Raw genomic sequence first — 20,440 nt, forward strand, 5'->3', positions numbered from 1 at the left:
AGCATTTGACTGCTTTTAATTTCTCAGCATTTTTACATTTTAAAACTATAGCTTGAATGAAACTCAAGTGTCCTGAATAAAGAATAAATACTTAAAAATTGTTTAAATACATATTTTCTCCTTTCATTGTTGGAGCATTCAAGCAAAGATTGTGTAAAATTCAGGTTAAGTAAAATGTAAAAAATACATATCCAGTTTACATTACATATTCTTTTTGTGTTCAAATATTTATACCAAAAAAAACCCCCTAAGATATTTATATCTTTAACATCTCTTTTTCTTTTACCTTTACTACTAGAAAGAGAAGCTAACAAAGGAAAGCCTCTTCAAAAAATGGGATTTCCTTGGCCTTAGCAGTTCTGGTGTGTTCCACTGCCAACACTAGGTAGGAAAAATCTGACTTGTGATGTTGTGATTAAATAGCGGCCTGGCTCAAACTGCCCAAAGAGAGGGAATTCACTATGAGTTCCACAGTTTTATCTTGAGGAAGAAACTAGCAGAAACACAGAATTTTAGAGCCTTAGAGCTCTCATTACAAAATGCCCCTCACTATAAAGTGGCATATACTGAACCCAGCTTAGATGTGTGTACTGAGCCCAGTACAAATGTATATAGTGAACCCAGAGCTCTCATTACAAAATGCCTCTCACTATAAAGTGGCATATACTGAACCCAGCTTAGGTGTGTGTACTGAGCCCAGTACAAATGTATATATTGAGCCCAGAGCTATTCAGCTTGTTGGTGGTGGGGGTGGTTAGGATTAGATGACAACACCTATTCTCGAATGAGTTAGTCTATGATGCTGTGTCCTAGATTGTGCTCAAGATTAAAAACCTGATTAAAAGACCTTTTTGACTGAGGAGTGTTCTTAAACCTTAGCATCCAATCTGCTTTAAACAGGTTGCAATTAAACATAATGCTATGTGTTCATTGTTAATTGCAGACAGGAAATGTCCAATGTTGATAGAAATTACCTCTAAAGTCTTGATTCTGGAAAAAGCTAGAGAAATGGCTCTTGGATTTCTAATACTGGCACTTCTTTGGTGACTGTTTCCCATGAATTACCTCAACTTGCACTGAAAGCCACAAGGAAACCAAAAAATGCAAACTGCAAGCCTGAATATGCCTACAGATTACCTGTGTCTTTAATGTGTCTTGAGCAGTTTGGATACATGCTTGATATTTTGTGGCAACATAATACTAGTGCCAGGCCTGTATACCTATGTAACAAACCTGCACGTTCTGCACATGTATCCCAGAACATAAAATATAATTTTAAAAAATTCAAAAATAAATAAATAAATAAAATTTAAAGACTCAAAAAAAAAAATACTAGTGCCAGGACTCCACTTTTAGTATCACTTTTCGTATTTTAGTATTTAGTATTATCATTTTATCTTTCAATGTATTAGTGAAGCTTCTACGGTATTGTTCTGTCTTTTCAAATCAACAGGTGATAGTAGGAAAGCAGGAATAATCTCCCAGGAATCATTATTTTATTGAGAGTTATTAGGGAGTAATAAGAAACTTGACAATAAGAGTGGAAACATTAAATCAAGGTGGGGGGAGAAAAGAAGTATCTACCTAAAGAAAATGTTTTATTCATCAATAATCATAACAATGGAAATGGATTATGAAAACAGCTAAAGGAAATCTTCACCAATAAGTTTGACTATATTTATTCCAGTCTCCGTGACACCAAATCTCATGATTTTCTAAAAAGATGTAACTCAAAATTAGCAAACACTGTGAAGAAGACACACGTGCTATTTATGAGTGCTTTTAAGTCTCTTAGCAGAGACACATTTGGAAGCTAAATTGAATCACAGTGACTAAAACTTTTTCTGAAATCCCCAATCCGATGTTGAAGCACATGGCTCAGAAACAATCTCAATATCATCAAATAACTAAACCACAAAAAAGAAAAAGAAGCTCTCAAATATCCCTTTTCCAAACGTTTCCAAAATGTATACACATATGTAGACAGTAGAGGCTAGAACTGGAATTGTTTTTCCCTAAACATTTGCTGCCCCCACGTGTCCCTTTAGAAAACTGAGTGTTAAAGCTAAATCATGTTCATTAGCACCTTCTATACAGCATTCACAGGTTAGGTACGCTTAAGTATGATCACAGAAACAGCCCAGTGTTGGTAGAAAGCACCAGAGACAGGGCGGGGAAGCAGGGAGGGAAGAAGCTGACTTTTGCCACAGACTCCTGGGGTAATCCCCAGTAATTACATAAGGTCCATGTGTCTTTGTCTCTTCAAACTTGAAATGGGTGGCAGGCTGGTGGGACGGGACGAGTAGCCAGATTTTCACTAAGGTTCCATCTAGCTCTAATATTTGGTCACTCTCATTGAGGATGATAAAAGAGAAGTAGGGAAACCCAGTTATCCCATTTCTGGCTAAGTCGTCACTTTGGAGGTGTGGCCAAAAACTCATGAATGAACTTCCTGTTTCATCACTCGAATCCATTACCTCGGTTCTCTGTCATCTTGACAAACTTGCTTCCCAATGTCTGAGTGGCTCTGAGCCTAAGGAGACAAGAAGGAGTTTGTTTTCTTTAATGTCCAACAATTATACATTATACAGTATCCTGCTCATGACTACAAAAATGAAAATCATCTTCCATGTTTATAGCATGTATCAGTAGCAGGTGCCTCAACACCTCAACAGCTCTGACTAGTTTTTTTTTTTTTTTTGAGACAGAGTCTCACTCTGTCACCCAGGCTGGAGTGCAGTGGCACAATCTCGGCTCACTGCAACCCCCGCCTCCTGGGTTGAAGCAAGTCTCGTGCCTCAGTTGGGACTACAGGCACACACCACCACACTCGGCTAATTTTTGTATTTTTAGTAAAAACAGGGTCATCATGTTGGCCAGGCTGGTCTCGAACTCCTGGCCTCAAGTGATCCACCTGCCTTGGCCTCTCACAATGCTGGGATTACAGGCGTGAGCCACCTCGCCTGGCCACTAGTTCTTAAATCTCCACAATACCATGATCAGCATGGCAAAGCCATTCTCTCCCTATTCCAATTTTGTTCAACTGTCAGGCAACCACATGTTTAAAGAAAGGCTGGGTCCCTCCCTTGCCCAAGGGGGTGAATTTTGATTCATCTAAGAGAGATATTAGTTTTATCCTGATCACCATCTACGAAGACATGTAACTTAAAAATTCAAAGCCCCAAAGGCAGGAAATGCAAACTTTTAGGTTAACTAGGTGGATTTTCAAACATTTTCTCCATTACCAGATGGTCTAATATTTAACTGAATAGAAAACAGATTTATAGTGTGAAAAATATTTGTGTATTCTTACCTAAATCATGAACCCATTATTTACCTTCTCTCTGTGTACCAAGAAACCAAAGACATTTAATGGGCATGATTACCAACTATAATCAGAAGTATCTAGGGAGAGCCAGAGGGCATGTGATCTTAGAACAGGCTTTAGAATGACAGATGTGAAGTCATTGTCCTTTGAGCTACAGTTCAGTTTGGTGGAAGAGCAAAGTGCCAGGACTATTGCAGGCCCATTCTTCATTCTCAGGGTTTTGTCATTTCTGCAATGATTCTCAAATGACAGTCTCTATTCCCATGCTGCACCCATATTTTCCCAAAGCTGATTAATTTAACTACAATATATACCCTTCTCAAAAACTGCTAATGTAACAGGTAGGAAACACTCAATATTCGGGAATGCTGATGAGTTTCCTGAGTAGCATGCGACTGGAATGGGAAGAACAGGAATCTAGTATCAGCCTAGCCACAGGCTGGCTGTTATGTCCTTGGGCAAGTTTCATCTTGTCTCTGGGTTGCATTTCCTGACCTGTAATGCAAGAGTATCAGTCCCAACCATCTCTGAGGCCCTTTCCAGCTCTCAGAGACTCTGGAATCAGATTCATACATCTGTCAGCTGAGTTTCCAAACAACACAGCCTGGAAACAACAATTCTAAAAATAAAACATACAACTAAGAAACCAGTGACAAGACTAGAAAACATCATCACATGTATTCTGTCACTGGTAACAAAATAGTTGCATACATATGCGAGCCAGTCCTATTTATTATTATTATTTTTTTAGAGACAGGGTCTTGCTCTGTTGCCCAGGCTGGAGTGCAGTCACAGCTAACTGCAGTCTTGAACTCCGGTGCTCCAACGATCCTCCTGCCTCAGCTTCCCAAGTAGCTGGGACCACAGGTGAACATTGCCACACCTGGCTAATTTTTTATTCTTATTTTTATTAGAGAAGAGTTCTCCCTTTGTTGCCGAGGCTGGTCTCAAACTCCTGGTTTCAAGTAATCCTCCTGCCTCAGCCTCCCAAAGTGTTGGGATTACAAGCATGAGCCACTATGCCTGGCCAAGTCAATCCTATTTTAGATTCATCATTATTCATTAGAAAAAGTATTTTCACTTATTTGTATCTCACCCTAACTTATAAAATCCAAATAACGTTTGCCTGACATGAAGATAATATGCCACTTAATCATGTTATTGACTTCACTTAAGTGGGCTACACAAATAACGCCAATAATATTCATTAATATAAAAATTATGACATTTTTCTAAGGGGACTGAGTCATACAGGCCTTGAATGATTATATATAATAATCTTTTTTTTTTTTTTTTTTGGACACGGAGTTTTGCTCTTGTCGCCCAGGCTGGAGTGCAGTGGCGCAGTCTCGGCTCACTGCAACCTCTACCTCCCAGGTTCAAGTGATTCTCCTGCCTCATCCTCCTGAGTAGCTAGGATTGCAGGCATGCACCACCATGCCCAGCTAATTTTTTGTATTATTAGTACAGACAGGGTTTCGCCATGTTGGCCAGGCTGGTCTTGAGCTCCTGACCTCAGGTGATCCACCCGCCTCAGCCTCCCAAAGTGCTGGGATTACAGGCCTGAGCCGCTGTGCCCAGCAATAATCTTTATAGTCAAGTTTGCTGTTGTGTGTGTGTGTGTGTTTTTAAAACAGAATTAGTTGTTTTGTCTTTTATTTTGTTTTGTTTTAGAGGCAGAATCTCACTATGTTGCCCAGGCTTATTTTGAACCACTGGCCTCAAGCAGTCCTCCCAGCTCTGCCAAATTTTAGACACCTGGACTTGGAAAACCATGAGAAGTTGGCCAGCGCTTCCTTTTGCCTTTATGCAGAGCAATGGTAAACATCAGCAGCAAATTTAGAATCAATCTGATTTTCCAGTGTCTCCAGAGATTTGATTGTTTTGCTTATATGGCTTATGGCAATACTTACCTCCAATGTCTGATTTAAAAAAAAAAATTCATCTAATCCTTTGTGCAATGGTTTACATCTAATTTTTTTTGTTCTGAGATGTAGACAGCTATTAAGAACTGATCTTTGCACGTAAATTTTTCCTATTCTTAGTCATTATCCTTAGGTGAGGCAACATGGTGCCATTCAGTTATTCAGCAAATTCTCACATCTTCCGTGTGCCATGCATTGTTACAGGTTTTGAGCCTAGAACCATGAAAACAAAAGACAAAAATCTCTGCCCTTGTGGACTTTGTATTCCAGAGGAGAGAAAATAAACAAGGTAAGTAAAATATATAGTACGGTAGATAATGAATGGTATGGGCTGAAGGAAAAACATAAACAAAGACGTTAGGTAGTGCTGAGAGGGAGGGTGGTTTGCAGTTGAGATAAGGATGTCTCCAAGGATATGGTGGCATCTGCATTACCAGAGAAACATTCCAGGCAGAGAAACCAGTGAGTGCAAAGGCCCTGAGGCAGAAGCATCGCTGGCTTGTGTGGTAGGCATGAGTGAGCTAAGGACAGAGGAGCTACAGAGGAGGCCAAAGAGAAATTGAGAATTGAAGGGAGTTGGGGGATGGAGCTGTTGGCACCGAAGGGAGACATTATAAAGACCTTAGCTTTGCTGGGCACTGTGGCTCATGCCTGTAATCCCAGCACATTGGGAAGCCGAGACAGGTGGATCACCTGAGGTCAAGAGTTCGAGACCAGCCTGGCCAACATGGGGAAACCCCATCTCTACTAAAAATACAAAAATTAGCCAGGCGTGGTGGCGTGCACCTGTAATCCCAGCTACTTGGGAGACCGAGGCAAGAGAATCGCTTGAACCCGGGAAGTGGAGGTTGCAGTGAGCCAAGATCACACCACTGCACTGCAGTCTGGGCAACAAGAGTGAAACTCCATCTCAAAAAAAAAAAAAGACCTTAGCTTTTCCTCTGAGAGCAGAGACTTTGGAGGGGCTTGAGTCAAGCAATGGCGTGATCTGCTTCATATCTTAACAGAGTCACCTTGGCTGCTCGGTCAGGGCAGGGGGACAAGTGTGGAGGCAGCAAAGCCAATTTGGACGCTGTGGCCAACAACCATAAGCACGGCGGAGGTCACCTAGGGAGTGCTTGTGAATGAACAGGGAAGAGGCCCAAGACTGGACGTGGAGGTCTCCAATGTTTAGAGTCAGGGAAATGAAGGACACCAACAAAACTCACCTAAGAGAGGAGCAGTCGAAGAAGGAGGGGAACTGCTGAGCATGGGCTCTGGAAGCCACAGCTCCAGGAAGAGGAAGTGAACAGCTCTGTCAAACGCTGCTGCTGAGGGGAGCTCCCTGAAGACAGAGAGTGAACCCTTGGTTTTCGCCATGTAGAGGTGAGTGGATGTGGTGGAAAACCTGCAGGGAGGTTAGAATCAGGGAGCTCTACCATTTTAGCCAAATTCACTACAGAAAACCTAGGCACTGCTAAGCAATTTACTCACCCCTTTGATCCTCAGCGGCCTCATTAGTAACACAGATGGAATGATTCCTACCTCAGGCTGGTGAGCTCTTAAAGAGACAATGTTAGGAGTATTCATTTGCTAGGATGGCCTTCACAAAATACAACCGACCTGAATTGCAAACATTTATTTTCTCACAGTTCCGGAGGCTGGAAGTCCAAGATGGAGCTGCTGTGAGGGTTGGTTTCCGGTGAGGCCTTTCTTCCTAGCTCGTAGACAGCCACCTTCTCTCTGTGTCCTCACATGGCTTTTCTTTTGTGTCCATGCCGAGAGAGAGGACTCTCTGAGGACTCTCCCTCTTCTTGTAAGGACACCAGTCCTATCAGACTAGGGCCCCACTCTTATGACCTCATTTAATTTAATTATGTCTGTAAAGGCCCCTGCTCCAAATATAGTCACATTGAGGATTATGGCTTCATAATCCTGTGACTCTGGGGAGAGGACACATTTCAGTCCATAACAAAGCCCTTAGTGTGTTTTAGTGCTCAAAACTGTTCATTCATACCTCGGTTATTCCATTATTATTGCCTACGATATTACCACTTCAGGGTTTTTGTTATTTTTTACAATATAGAGCACAACGTATAATAAACTACACATACGAATTCTCATTGAGAAATTACAGAAAATATATCTATCGCATCTAACAAGGTTTAATTAGCATCTTGAAAAAAAAAAAAAAACCTAAGTTTTTAAGGAAAAAGTTGGCCAATACTGCCATCTGTTGGAATTTTGGTCAAAGCTCATGTGTTGGACTTTACTCATTCTTTGTCAATATCTTTTCTTTCTTTCTTTCTTTCTTTTTTTCTGAGACGGAGCCTTGCTCTGTTACTGAGGCTGGAGTGCGGTGGCGCGATATCGGCTCACTGCAACCTCCGCCTCCTAGGTTCAAGCGATTCTCCTGCCTTGGCCTCCTGAGTAGCTGGAATTACAGGCACGCGCCACCACGCCCGGCTAATTTTTGTATTTTTAGTAGAGACGGAGTTTCACCATGTTGGTCAGGCTGGTTTCGAACTCCTGACCTCGTGATCCTCCCACCTCGGCCTCCCAAAGTGCTGGAATTACAGGCGTGAGCCACCGCGCCCGGCCCTTTGTCAACATTTTATATGTTGCTGTGATTATTTTCTTCCCTAATAAGTGTAAAATTGGATGATTTTGTTTTCAGTTTAATCCTACAATAAGTATTCTAAGAAATACACAAAGATTCTACTATGACAGAATGAGTCTTTTCCTACTTGCGACATTCATTCTAAATTTCACAAATGCAAGTTGTGGAAAGAGAGACATTGATGGAAAAATTTCTACTTTTGGAGACAAATTCTCATTCGCATTAGTTTTATTTTTATTTCTCAATTATAAGTTATTTGGCGTTCTGGCTGACCTAATCCGTGAACCAAGAGGGTTACTTTCGGAAGCCTACTAGTGGAAAATGAAAGTTTCAGATCTGAAGCTAGCAAATGCTCGCTTGCTGATGATGAGGAACAAGTTCTATTATAATAGAGTTGGTTACAAGGCTATGCAGCAAGAAAAAGGTGCTCAGCTTTATGAGAGAAGTGCAACAGACATTGGAATGTGGTGGCCTTGATGATGCTGTTGTTAGGAGGCTCCATAGGCATTCTTTTTTTTTTTTTTTTTTGAGACGGAATCTCGCTCCGTCGCCCAGGCTGGAGTGCAGTGGCGCGATCTCAGCTCACTGCAAGCTCCACCTCCCGGATTCGCGCCATTCTCCTGCCTCAGCCTCCCGAGTAGCTGGGACTACAGGCACCCGCCACCGCGCCCGGCTAATTTTTTGTATTTTTAGTAGAGACAGGATTTCACCGTGTTAGCCAGGATGGTTTCGATCTCCTGACCTTGTGATCCGCCCGCCTTGGCCTCCCAAAGTGCTGGGATTACAGGCATGAGCCACCGCGCCCGGCCCCAATAGGCATTCTTATACTTTGATGGGAGTAGTGTAATATGGTATAGCTTCTTTGTGAAATCGATCCAAATAAATATGAGCACACCTTTGAACCTAGCGACTCCACTTGTTGGAATTTATCCTACAGATGGAGTTGCAAGTGTGCGAAATGATGGGTTTATATATCGTGCCTTTTTTTATAATAGCAAAGACTGGAAACAATCTAAATGCTATCAATAAGACACGTTTAAATAAATGATGGGTCAGTCGTATAAAGGAATAACATTCAGTCATTACAAGGAATGAGGCAGTTCTCTATGTACTCTACAGATTCATTTCCAAGACATATTGTTAAGGAAGAAAGCAAGGTGTAGTGCACTAGGTATGGTATACACATCTGTTAAGAATTGTGTTTTACTGTATTATACCATATCTTATATGTTTAATAGAACATAACATATCAATATTTTGTAATTCATTTTTATAAAACTGCCTGTAAATAGAAAAATTTTATTATCTCTTTCATGTCTACAGCTTCTACATTTATGTCCCCTCTTACTTTTTTTTTTTTTTTTTTTGGAGAGACAGTGTCTCACTATGTTGCCTAGACCAGTTGCAAACTCCTGGGCTCAAGTGATCCTTCTGCCTCAGCCTCCCAAAGCGTTGGAACTACAGGTGTGAGCCAGCCCGCCTGGCCCCTCTTACATTCTTTTTTGTTGTTGTTGTTGTTGTTGTTGTTGTTGTTGTTGTTGTTGTTGTTGTTGTTGTTTGAAGCAGAGTCTCCCTCTGTGGCCCAGGCTGGAGTGCAGTGGCTTGATCATGGCTCACTGCAACCTCTGCCTCCCAGGTTCAAGCCATTCTCCTGCCTCAGCTTCCTGAGTAGCTAGAACTGCAGGCATATGCCACCACGCCTGGCTAATTTTTTTTGTAATTTTAGTAGAGATGGGTTTTCACCATGTTGGCCAGGCTGGCCTCAAACTCCTGACCTCAAGTGATCTTCCTGCCTTGGCCTCCCAAAATGCTGGGATTACAGGCATGAGCCACTGGGCTGAGCCCCCTTACATTCTTAATATAGTTTATTTGTGTCCTTTCTTTTTTCACTTTTTCATTCTTGTTTATAGGTTTTTCAATTGTATTAGGCTTTTAAAAGAACTGCTTGTCTTTGTAATGCTCTATATTATAAATTTTAGTTGTATTTATTTACTTCTGCTCTTAAATTAATTTTTCATTTTTGATCTTTGAATTTATTTTGCTGTTGTTTTCTAATTCTAATTTGGATGACTAGCTAATTAAAAAAAATTTTTTCCCACTTCTTAAATGTCAGCATTTATAGGCTTTTGCACTATACATTTCACTCAAAGTAGATTTTGTGAAATGCCACAATATTTGACATGTGGCATTTTCACAATTGTCAATTCAAAATGTTTTCTAGTTTTCAATGTGACTTATTTTTTGATCCATGGCTTTACTTATAAGTGTATATTTAAAAATTTCCAAATATATCATTTGTTTTGACTATTACATTTTTCATTAAGGTATAACTGACAAATAAAAATTACATATGTTTAAAAAATGAATTGTATTTTGCTGCAAGTAACAGTGAGCTTGTTATGGTGTTTAAGCTGTTTCAACTGCTAAAAAACAACAACAACAAAACAGATATGGACAGGGCCATGGCTTATAAGGGAACTCCATCATTCTCAGGACCTAATTTCCTCCATCTTGTTGCTCTGCCATCCCAAGTGGGCTGTTTCACAGTCCAAGAAGTCTGCTTAAGCTCCAGTCATCACGTCCACATCCCAGCCAGCAGAAAGGCAAAATATCTGACAAATGTTACATTCTAGTATCTTCCACTCCAGTATCGAAAACTTAGTTACATAGCCTGCATTATTAGCTAACAGAAAGGCTGAGAAATTCAGTTTTTTGCTGGACAGCAATGAGTAGCTTCAAATACATTTGGACGGCTGTTATAAAAAGATTGAGGAGATCAGATGCAGTGGCTCACTCCTGTAATCCCATCACTTTGAGAGGCCAAGGTGAAAGGCTCCCTTAGGCCCAGGAGTTTGAGACCAGTCTGGGCAACATGGTGAAACTCTGTCTCTACAAAAATTTAAAAATTAGCCAGGTGGTGCGTGCCTGTAGTCCCAGCTACTCAGGAGGCTGAGGCAAGAGGTCAAGGCTGTGCTGAGCCTTTGTTCATGCCACTGCACTCCAGCCTGGGTGGCAGAGCAAAACCCCATATCAACAAAGAAAGAAAGTGGGAGAATGGATGTTGAGACAGGCAACTTGCTGTCTCTTTCATAGTATGCTAACATTTATGTGATGAGGAGAATATATAATCTGTATATGTTAAGAAAAGTTTGGGATGTCTAGAAATACACAAGTACCTAGTAACAGTATGTATAGGTGTTTTTGGGAAGATCTGATGACTAGGGGAAAGGGGAGGAAGAGAGACAAGCTTTGCAACTTACCATTTTGCCTTTTGAATTTTATATTATGGCCATGTATTTTTTAAAGAAAAAAATTACATGCAAAAACTAGCATTTGATGTTAAGATTTTCCAACTGGATCTGCTTTGTGGCTAAAAGTTTCCCTCCCCTGTAGCTTGAATATATACAACTAAAAGATATATATATATGTATATACAACTATATATATACAACTAAAAGGTGTACAATGCAATGTTTTGATATATGTCTATCTTGTGAGGTGAGATACCATAATCAAGCTAATTCAAATTCACACATCCATCACCTCACACAGTTACCATTTCTATGTGTGTGTGGTGAGAACATTTAAGCTTTTTTTTTTTTTTTTTTTTTGAGATGGAGTCTTGTTCTGTCTCTTAGGCTGGAGTGCAATGGCGTGATCTCGGCTCACTGCAACCTCCACCTCCCAGGTTCAAGCGATTCTTCTGCCTCAGCCTCCCGAGTAGCTGGGATTAAAGGCGTGCACCACCACGCATGGCTAATTTTTGTATTTTTAGTAGAGTCAGGATTTCACCATGTTGGCCAGGCTGGTCTCGAACTCCTGACCTCAGGTAATCCACCCTCCTCGGCCTCCCAAAGTACTAGGATTACAGGCATGAGCCACCTTACCTGGCCACATTTAAGCTTTTTAACTAAAAGTTTCTTGGGAGAATAAAGTGGAGGGCAGTTAAAATCCCTCTAGTGGAAGAAAAGACCTGGACAATATGAGCTGTCTTCATTATGACCACTGGGAAGATGAGTTTCACCCTTCACATGACTATATGGTGAGGATATGTTTCTCAGCTGAGACAAGATTTCAGGAAAGTTTGCAAGAACCGAGAGAAAATGGAAGAAAATGAAATATTTGTTCTTCAGAGTCACCAGTTTTATTATATGCCTGGACTCTGTCACTTATGTCAATAAATTTACAAATGCAAAATACACATTTAATTCCAGCGTGGTAGCATACACCTGTAGTCCTAGATACTCAGGAGGGTGAGTATCTAGGACTACACGTGTGTGCTACCACGCTTGAACTCAGGAGTTCAAGGCCAGCCTGGACAACACAGGGAGACCCCCTCTCTAAATGTATATACACACATACACACACACACACACACACACACACACACATTCAAACATTGGAATCAGATGTCCTGGACAAAATGCTCAAATCAGCTGAACACTTTGGAATGCTTAACTTTTCTTTTTTTTAGATGTTTATTTTTTGTTTTTTATTTTATTATTATTATACTTTAAGTTTTAGGGTAAATGTGCGCAATGTGCAGGTTTGTTACATATGTATACATGTGCCATGCTGGTGTGTTGCACCCATTAACTTGTCATTTAGCATTAGGTATATCTCCAAATGCTATCCCTCCCCCCTCCCCCAACCCCACAACAGTCCCCGGAGTGTGATGTTCCCTTTCCTGTGTCCATGTGTTCTCATTGTTCAATTCCCATTTATGAGTGAGAACATGCGGTGTTTGGTTTTTTGTCCTTGTGATAGTTTGCTGAGGATGGTGGTTTCCAGTTTCATCCATGTCCCTACAAAGGACATGAAATCATCATTTTTTATGGCTGCATAGTATTCCATGGTGTATATGTGCCACATTTTCTTAATCCAGTCTATTGTTGTTGGACATTTGGGTTGGTTCCAAGTCTTTGCTATTGTGAATAGTGCCGCAATAAACATACGTGTGCATGTGTCTTTATAGCAGCATGATTTATAATCCTTTGGGTATATACCCAGTAATGGGATGGCTGGGTCAAATGGTATTTGTAGTTCTAGATCCCTGAGGAATCGCCACACTGACTTCCACAATGGTTGAACTAGTTTACAGTCCCACCAACAGTGTAAAAGTGTTCCTATTTCTCCACATCCTCTCCAGCACCTGTTGTTTCCTGACTTTTTAATGATCACCATTCTAACTGGTGTGGGATGGTATCTCATTGTGGTTTTGATTTGCATTTCTCTGATGGCCAGTGATGATGAGCAATTTTTCATGTGTTTTTTGGCTGCATAAATGTCTTCTTTTGAGAAGTGTCTGTTAATATCCTTTGCCCACTTTTTGATGGGGTTGTTTTTTTCTTGTAAATTTGTTTGAGTTCATTGTAGATTCTGGATATTAGCCCTTTGTCAGATGAGTAGGTTGCGAAAATTTTCTCCCATTTCGTAGGTTGCCTGTTCACTCTGATGGTAGTTTCTTTTGCTGGAATGCTTAACTTTTCTTTCCTGCAAGAGGAAGACTGGGAGGTTGAGAGGTGTGCCCAGGGTGTCAGCTCACTGCCTGGTAGAGGCAGGTCACATGAGCTTTGAGCCCTGGCCTGTGGATTGTGTTGTGCTTGGACTGGCCTGTTACGCCATCTGCTTGCTTCTGCCTGAAATTCCTGTAACGCAAGATAAAACCTCTCATTCTGCAATTTACCAATAAACCTTATAAAATCTGAGGCTAAGCCTTGTGAAATGGCAAACCCTAGAAAGCCAGAGAGCTGGCATGCGGTAGTTCAGCAGTGGCTGCAGGAAATAGAAGGAAAGGGAGTGAGGAGACAGGGTGCAAGCTGGAATGTGATCACAGGGGAGGGGGATCTCTGGACTGTGGGGTAATGACGGGCAGCTTGAGGCCCTGAGATGAAAGACACTCCCTTTAAGAAAAACGTCTGTGACTCAGAGCCACAAGGCGTGTCAGGAGAAAGTTCTGATGAAACTGCATTCCATTCCTGGAGGAATACGCATTGCCATTGAAGTACAAACTCTAAAATGATGTAGGATTAATAATTAAGGCAACACTAGTAGTGGACGGTGGCCCAGAGAGCTTTCCCTAGCTTTGTTAATTTTCTTCTCTCCACAGCTTACGTAAGCAAATATTCACCCAAAGAGTAGAGAATGTTGAGACATTTAGCATTATGTATTAGTCTGTTCTCACAGTGCTATAAAAAAAATACCTGAGACTGGGTAATATACGAAGAGAAGTTTAATTGACTCAGTTCTGTAGGCTGTACAGGAAGCACAGCTGGGGAGGCCTCAGGACACTTGCAGTCATGGCACGGGGCAAAGGGGAAGCAAGCACATCTTCACATGGCAACAGGAGAGAGAGCAAAGGGGGAAGCACTACACACTTTTAAGCCACCAGATCTCATGAGAACTCACTCAGTATCATGAGGACAGCAAGGGGGAAATTCTCCCCCATGAGCCAATCACCTCCCACCAGGTCCCTCCCCCAACATTAGGAATTACAATTTGCATGAGATTTGTGTGGCCACACAGAGCCAAACCATATCACATTGGTCAACCTATATAGTAATATTTTTCTTAATCTAAATGTATACTAAGTTAGTGTTTTATCAATTTAAAAATACATCTTGAAAAGGATTTTGCAATTTACTTTTTTTTTTTTTTTTTTGAGACAGAGTCTCACTCTTGTCCCCCAGGCTGGAGTGTAGTAGCATGATCTTGGCTCACTGCAATCTCTGCCTCCCAGGTTCAAGCAATTCTCCTGCCTCAGCCTCCTGAGTAGCTTGGATTACAGGTGCCTGCCACTACACCAGGCTAATTTTTTTGTATTTTTAGTAGAGACAGGGTTTCACCATGTTGGCCAGGCTGGTTTCAAACAAATGACCTCAAGTGATCCGCCCACCTCGGCTTCCCAAAGTGCTAGGATTACAGACATGAGCCACCATGCCCAGCCCACAATTTCTTTTAAAACTAAACATATACAGTCGTCCATCAGTATCTGCAGGGGACTGGTTCCAGGTCCCCCTGCAAATACCAAAATCACAGATGCTCAGGAATCTGATATAAAGCAGGGCAGTATTTGCATATAACCCACACACCTCCTCCTGTATACTTTAAATCATCTCTAGATTACTTATAATACCTAGTACAAGGTGAAGACTATGTAAACAGTTGTTATACTGTATTTTAAAAAATAATTTCCACTTTCATTTTAGATTCAGGTGGTACATATGCAGGTTTGTTATATAAGTGTATTGCATGATGCTGAGGTTTGGAGTTCAATTGATCCCATCACTCAGATAGTGAGCATAATTATACTGTATACAGTTTAGGAAATAATAACAAGAAAAAAGTCTATACATATTCCATACAGACATGATCATCCTTTCCTCCCACCCCTTGATTTTTTATTGAATTCATGAATATTTGCTGAGTCCATGAATGTGGAACCCACGGATATGGAAGGCTGACTGCACCTACATTATGACCTGGCAATTCCACACCTAGGTTACTCACCCAGGAGAAATAAAAGCATATGTCCTCAAAGAGGCTTGTTCAAAAATGTCCATAGCTTTATTCATAAATAACTGAAAGCTGAAAACAACCAATAGGAGAATGAATAAACTAACTGTGGTAAATTCAGACAATGAAATACTACACAATAAAAAAGGGAGGAACTGGCTGGGCACGGTGGCTCACACCTGTAATCCCAGCACATTGGGAGGCCGAGGTGGGTGGATCACCTGGGGTCAAGAGTTCGAGACCAGCCTGGCCAACATGGTGAAACCCCATCTCTACTAAAAATACAAAAATAGTCAGGTGTGGTGGCACGCACCTCCAATCCCAGCTACTCGAAAGGCTGAGGCAGGAGAATCGGCTTGAATCCGGGAGGCAGAGGTTGCAGTGAGCTGAGATTGTGCCACTGCACTCCAGCCTGGGTGACTCTGTCTCAAAAAAAAAAGGGGGGGTGGGGGGAGGAAACATTGATACATACAACATCATGATGAATTACAAAAATGTTGTACTGAATGGAAGAAGCCTTACACAAGAAAGCAGATACTGTTTATATATTTATCATCCTAGAACAAGCAAAACTAATCTATGGACTAATCTAAGGTGGGGGCAGGGGAATCCAGAGAAAGGGTTACCTTTGGGAGTTGGGCCATGGGGTTGGGGACCAGCTGTGCAGGGGAGCTTTTCAGGGCAGTCTTAAGGTACTGGATCTCGCCAGGGGTTTGCCTTGCTTGTATACATGGCCTTCCTTGCAACTTGCTGAATGGCACACTTATAAACTGTGCATTTATTGTATTTAAATTTTACCTCAAAAGAAGAAATCAGCCAACATTGAACTCTAATAAAAGATATGCATGTTGGAACATATGGGGAGAAGTGTATTGCTGACTGCAACATACTTAGAAATGCATTACAAAGACAAGATGCTTTGGGAGGCCAAGGCGGGTGGATCACCTGAGGTCAGGAGTTCAATACCAGGCTGGCCAACAAGATGAGACCCCGTCTCTACTAAAAATACAAAAATTAGCCGGGCATGGTGGTGCACACCTGTAATCCCAGCTACTCAAAAGGCTGAGGCAGGAGAGTCACTTGAGCCCAGGAGGCAGAGGTTGCAGTGAGCCGAGATCATGCCACTGCACTCCAGCCTGGGCAACAGAGTGAGACTCCATCTCAAAAGAAAAAAAAAAAAAAAAAAAAAAAAAAAAGGCAAGATAGATTGGTGGGTGGATAAACAGCTGGATAAATGGATAAATAGTAAATGAAGTACAGAAGAATGTTTATTGTTGAATCTAGCTGGTGAGCATATGAGTGTTCACCGTACAGTTTCTTCAGTTCTGAGATATGCTTAAAAGGTTTTATAATAAAATGTTGAAAAAAATTGATCTTGAATTAGAATTAGGAGTTCTAACAAAGAGCTTCTGCTATAACTTACGTATTTCTGCAGGAGGTATTACCATGAAGTTGGGGCAGTGGGAAGGCAGAGAAGTTGCAAGGAGAAAAATCTGTCAGTAATGGAAGGCTCTTATATTGCATTCGTTTCCCAAACACTGGCATATCATAGAGCTTCAATAAAAGCTTTTTGAATGAATGAAATGAATAAGACATTCCTCAACCAATGACTGCAGAAACTATAAAGGAATGATTCTGACATGAATATTACAGAAAACTCCGTGAGGGTATATACTTAGGCCAAAGAATAAACAAGTGTCTGAAATTATCAGACTTTAATACTCATTCCAGTGAATGTTTCTAAAGGACCAAAGGGATGAAAAAGAGAAATTTAAAGTCATATCTAAGACTAGCTTTTTGACTTGACACGTGACTCAGCCACTGTTGTATTACCACTGCCATCTTTGAATTCACACTGGAGAGGTATCTAGAAGAACAATTGTGTTTTTCTCAGAGGAGGGAGGAAACGAGCATGACTCTTCCCCAAAATGCATTACTGCTCAAAAACTTAAAGGGCTATTATCTTTTATAGGTTTTTGTTTTTGTTTTTGTTTTTGAGACGGAATCTCGCCCTGTCGCCCAGGCTGGAGTGCAGCGGCGCCATCTCGGTTCACTGCAATCTCCGCCTCCCGGGTTCAAGTGATTCTTCTGCCTCAGCGTCCCGAGTAGCTGGGACTACGGGCCCAGCTAATCTTTTTTGTAGTTTTTGAAAATTTCTTTCACCTGTAGTACATGCAGACCCTGTCTCCATTGATTTTCCTTGGCCTGTTCTTTTTTTTGACAATCTCACTCCGTTGCCCAGGCTGGAGTGCAGTAGCATGAACTTGGCTCACTGCAACCTCCACTTCCCAGGTTCAAGCGATTCTCATGACTCAGCCACCTGAGTAGCTGGGACTACAAGTGTGCGCCACCATGCCTGGCTAACTTTTGTATTTTTAGTAGAGATGGGGTTTCACCATATTGACCAGGCTGGTCTCAAACTCCTGACCTCGTGATCCACCCACCTCGGCCTCCCAAAGTGCTGGGATTACAGGCATGAGCCACCACACCCGGCCTCTTTTATAGGTTTCTATGTAAGTAACATAAAGACTCTGCCAAGCAGTTAAAGCTCTTTAATTGTTCACCATTCTGGGCACTTAGGGTTGTGTTCTTTCTTGGTTTTGGAATAGCTTATGCTTGCCTCTTTAATAACAGAGTAGAATTCTACTGTATAAGAGATCCTGGGCCGGGCGCAGTGGCTCACGCCTGTAATCCCAGCACTTTGGGAGGCCAAGGTGGGCGGATCATGAGGTCAGGAGTTCAAGACCAGCCTGCTCAATATGGTGAAACCCCATCTCTACTAAAAATACAAAAAGTTAGCCAGGCATGGTGGTGCATGCCTGTAATCCCAGCTACTTGGGAGGCTGAGGCAGTGAGCCTCAGGCTTGAACCTGGGAGGCAGAGGTTGCAGTGAGCCAAGATCGTGCCATTGCTCTCCAGCCGGGAGACAAGAGTGAAACTCTGTCTCAAAAGAAAAAGAGAGATCCTGGGGGACAAGGGTGACACCCTTTACCAGGACAAGAGGCGTATTCAGGGACAGTGGGCTGGGGTAACTCAGAATATCAAGATGAAATTTTTTTCCCCAGAAAAATCTCAAATTTTTCTTTGTTTTAACTGATTTCCGGTTTGACACTCCACAAGCAAAGTTAATTTTTAGGAACTTCTTAAGTTTAAGGACTATGTATTAGCACTGACCATGTGTCCCGCATTTTTGATGTATCGAGAAACAAGAGGGGCTCAGCTGTTTCTTGTCTGTCTTCACAATCAAGGCCACATACTTTTTCCTGCCTTTTTAAAAAAGTAAGCTCAATCAGAAAAGCTGAAAAATAGCACACAAACAGCCAAATACCCCTCACGTGGATTTAACAACTGTTATTATTTCATCATGTTTGCTTATCTCTTGATAGATAGGTAGGTAGATAAATAGACAGCAGATACCATATTTTTTTCCTAAGCCATTTGAAAGTAAGTTGCAGATGATATGATGTATCATGCTGACACACTTCAGAATGCATCCCCTCAAAATATATATCAAGGCTAGATTTTGAAGAGAGAAGTGGTGATGCTTTTTTTTTTCTTTTTTTTTTTAAGTTTGACTGGGTCATTGAGAGAGACTATGTTCTGGGCATCGTATTGAAAGAAGGTAGGTTGAAGTTCAGGTAGTTTTGGAGCCTGCAAGTTTTTTGTATTTTTGAGACAGGGTCTTGCTCTGTCCCCCAGGCTGGTGTGCATTGGTGTGATCACCACTCACAGCAGCCTTGACCTCTGGGGCCCAAGCCATCCTCCCACCTCTGCCTCTGGAGTAGCTGGAACTACAGGCATGCACCACCATGCCCAGCTAATATCAGCCTGCAGTTTTGACTTGGACTTGGATTTTATAACTGGCTCAACAAAATGATATCCACTGTTAGTCTGTTTGGGCTACTATGGCAAAAATACCTGAAACTGGGTGTCTTTTAAACAGAAATTTATTTCTCACAGTTCTGAAGGCTGGGAAGTCCAAGATCAATACCTCAGCTGACTCAGTGTCTGATGAGGGCCTGTTTCCCAGTTCATAGACAGCCATCTTCTCCCTGTGTCCTCACATGGTGGAAGGGGCAAGGGAGCTCTCTGCAGTCTCTCTGTAAGGGCACTAATCCCACTCACAAGTGCTCCACCCTCATGTCCTAGTCACCTCCCAAAGGCCCCATCTGCTAATACCATCACCTTGGGGATTAGAATACCCGTGTATGAATTTGGAGGGGAGATAACCATTCAGTCCATTGCACCCTTATTTCCAAGGCCCAGGGATAACGCTGAGCTCCTCTGTGGGTGAAGCACATTCAGCTATAAAACAGTATCTTAAGATTTTCTTCTCGAGTTAGATTTGGTACGTAGATAACGACCTTTAACTATTTGTATCTATGCAGCTTTTACTTCCACCTCCTCAACCCACTGTCTACAATTCTCACATAGAATTAAGAATAATTTTGCATAGCAGATAATTGGCTGAGCATGCGGTATTCTTCTGACCCATTCAAGTGAATAAAATACTGTATAGGAACACTGTCACAATTTAAATGAAATTAAATTTCTTGCCCCTTTTCCTCCCCCGACCATTTAGTCTTTGGGTAGCAACAGAGATCACTAACATGATATAACAATTAATGTAGTTTTGTTTCAGGGCATTAATTTGATACAAATTGTAATTCTGTTCTCATCAGTTCTGTAAATTGCTTTACTGTAATTACACCAAGTATTTGATCAAATATTGCCGATATTTCCATCTGTTTAGTGTATGGTATTATGATTTCAAAATTGATTCTAGATTTAGTCCAATATTTTTTAGAATGTCTCTTTCTATATAAAAGTCAATGCAGAAATAATATTTTGAGATAAAAAAACATAAAGGCATTTTCTAGTTAATATAAAAGATTTTAGTCACATTTATATTCTTTAATGTTCAATGTATGTATCCACTACATGAGAAACTCAAGACACAAACAAAATGGTTATATTTACTGCAACACTAAGCAATATGGAACATTAAAAAGAATATGTATTCATAAACAAGAGAAAAGATGGTATAGCAACATAAAATTTACAAGAACATTA

The 20,440-nt window shown here is 41.2% G+C and overlaps 2 long non-coding RNA genes across 2 annotated transcripts in view; one reads left to right on the forward strand and one right to left on the reverse strand.

The window, feature by feature from the left end:
* LOC130541577 (uncharacterized) lies at positions 1-7,082 on the reverse strand. The gene is made up of 3 exons (XR_008955643.2): positions 6,727-7,082; positions 6,462-6,640; positions 1-2,533 (listed from the first exon to the last, which is right to left on the reverse strand). It is a non-coding gene; the product is annotated as an uncharacterized LOC130541577 (long non-coding RNA).
* The window catches only part of LOC130541576 (uncharacterized), a 26,023-nt gene continuing 11,324 nt past the window's right edge, over positions 5,742-20,440 (forward strand). The window contains exon 1 of the long non-coding RNA XR_008955642.2: positions 5,742-6,618. This is a non-coding gene — a long non-coding RNA (uncharacterized LOC130541576). The remainder of the gene's footprint in view (positions 6,619-20,440) is intronic.

This window comes from Pan paniscus, chromosome 5, assembly GCF_029289425.2.
Source record: "Pan paniscus chromosome 5, NHGRI_mPanPan1-v2.0_pri, whole genome shotgun sequence".
NCBI lineage: Eukaryota > Metazoa > Chordata > Mammalia > Primates > Hominidae > Pan > Pan paniscus.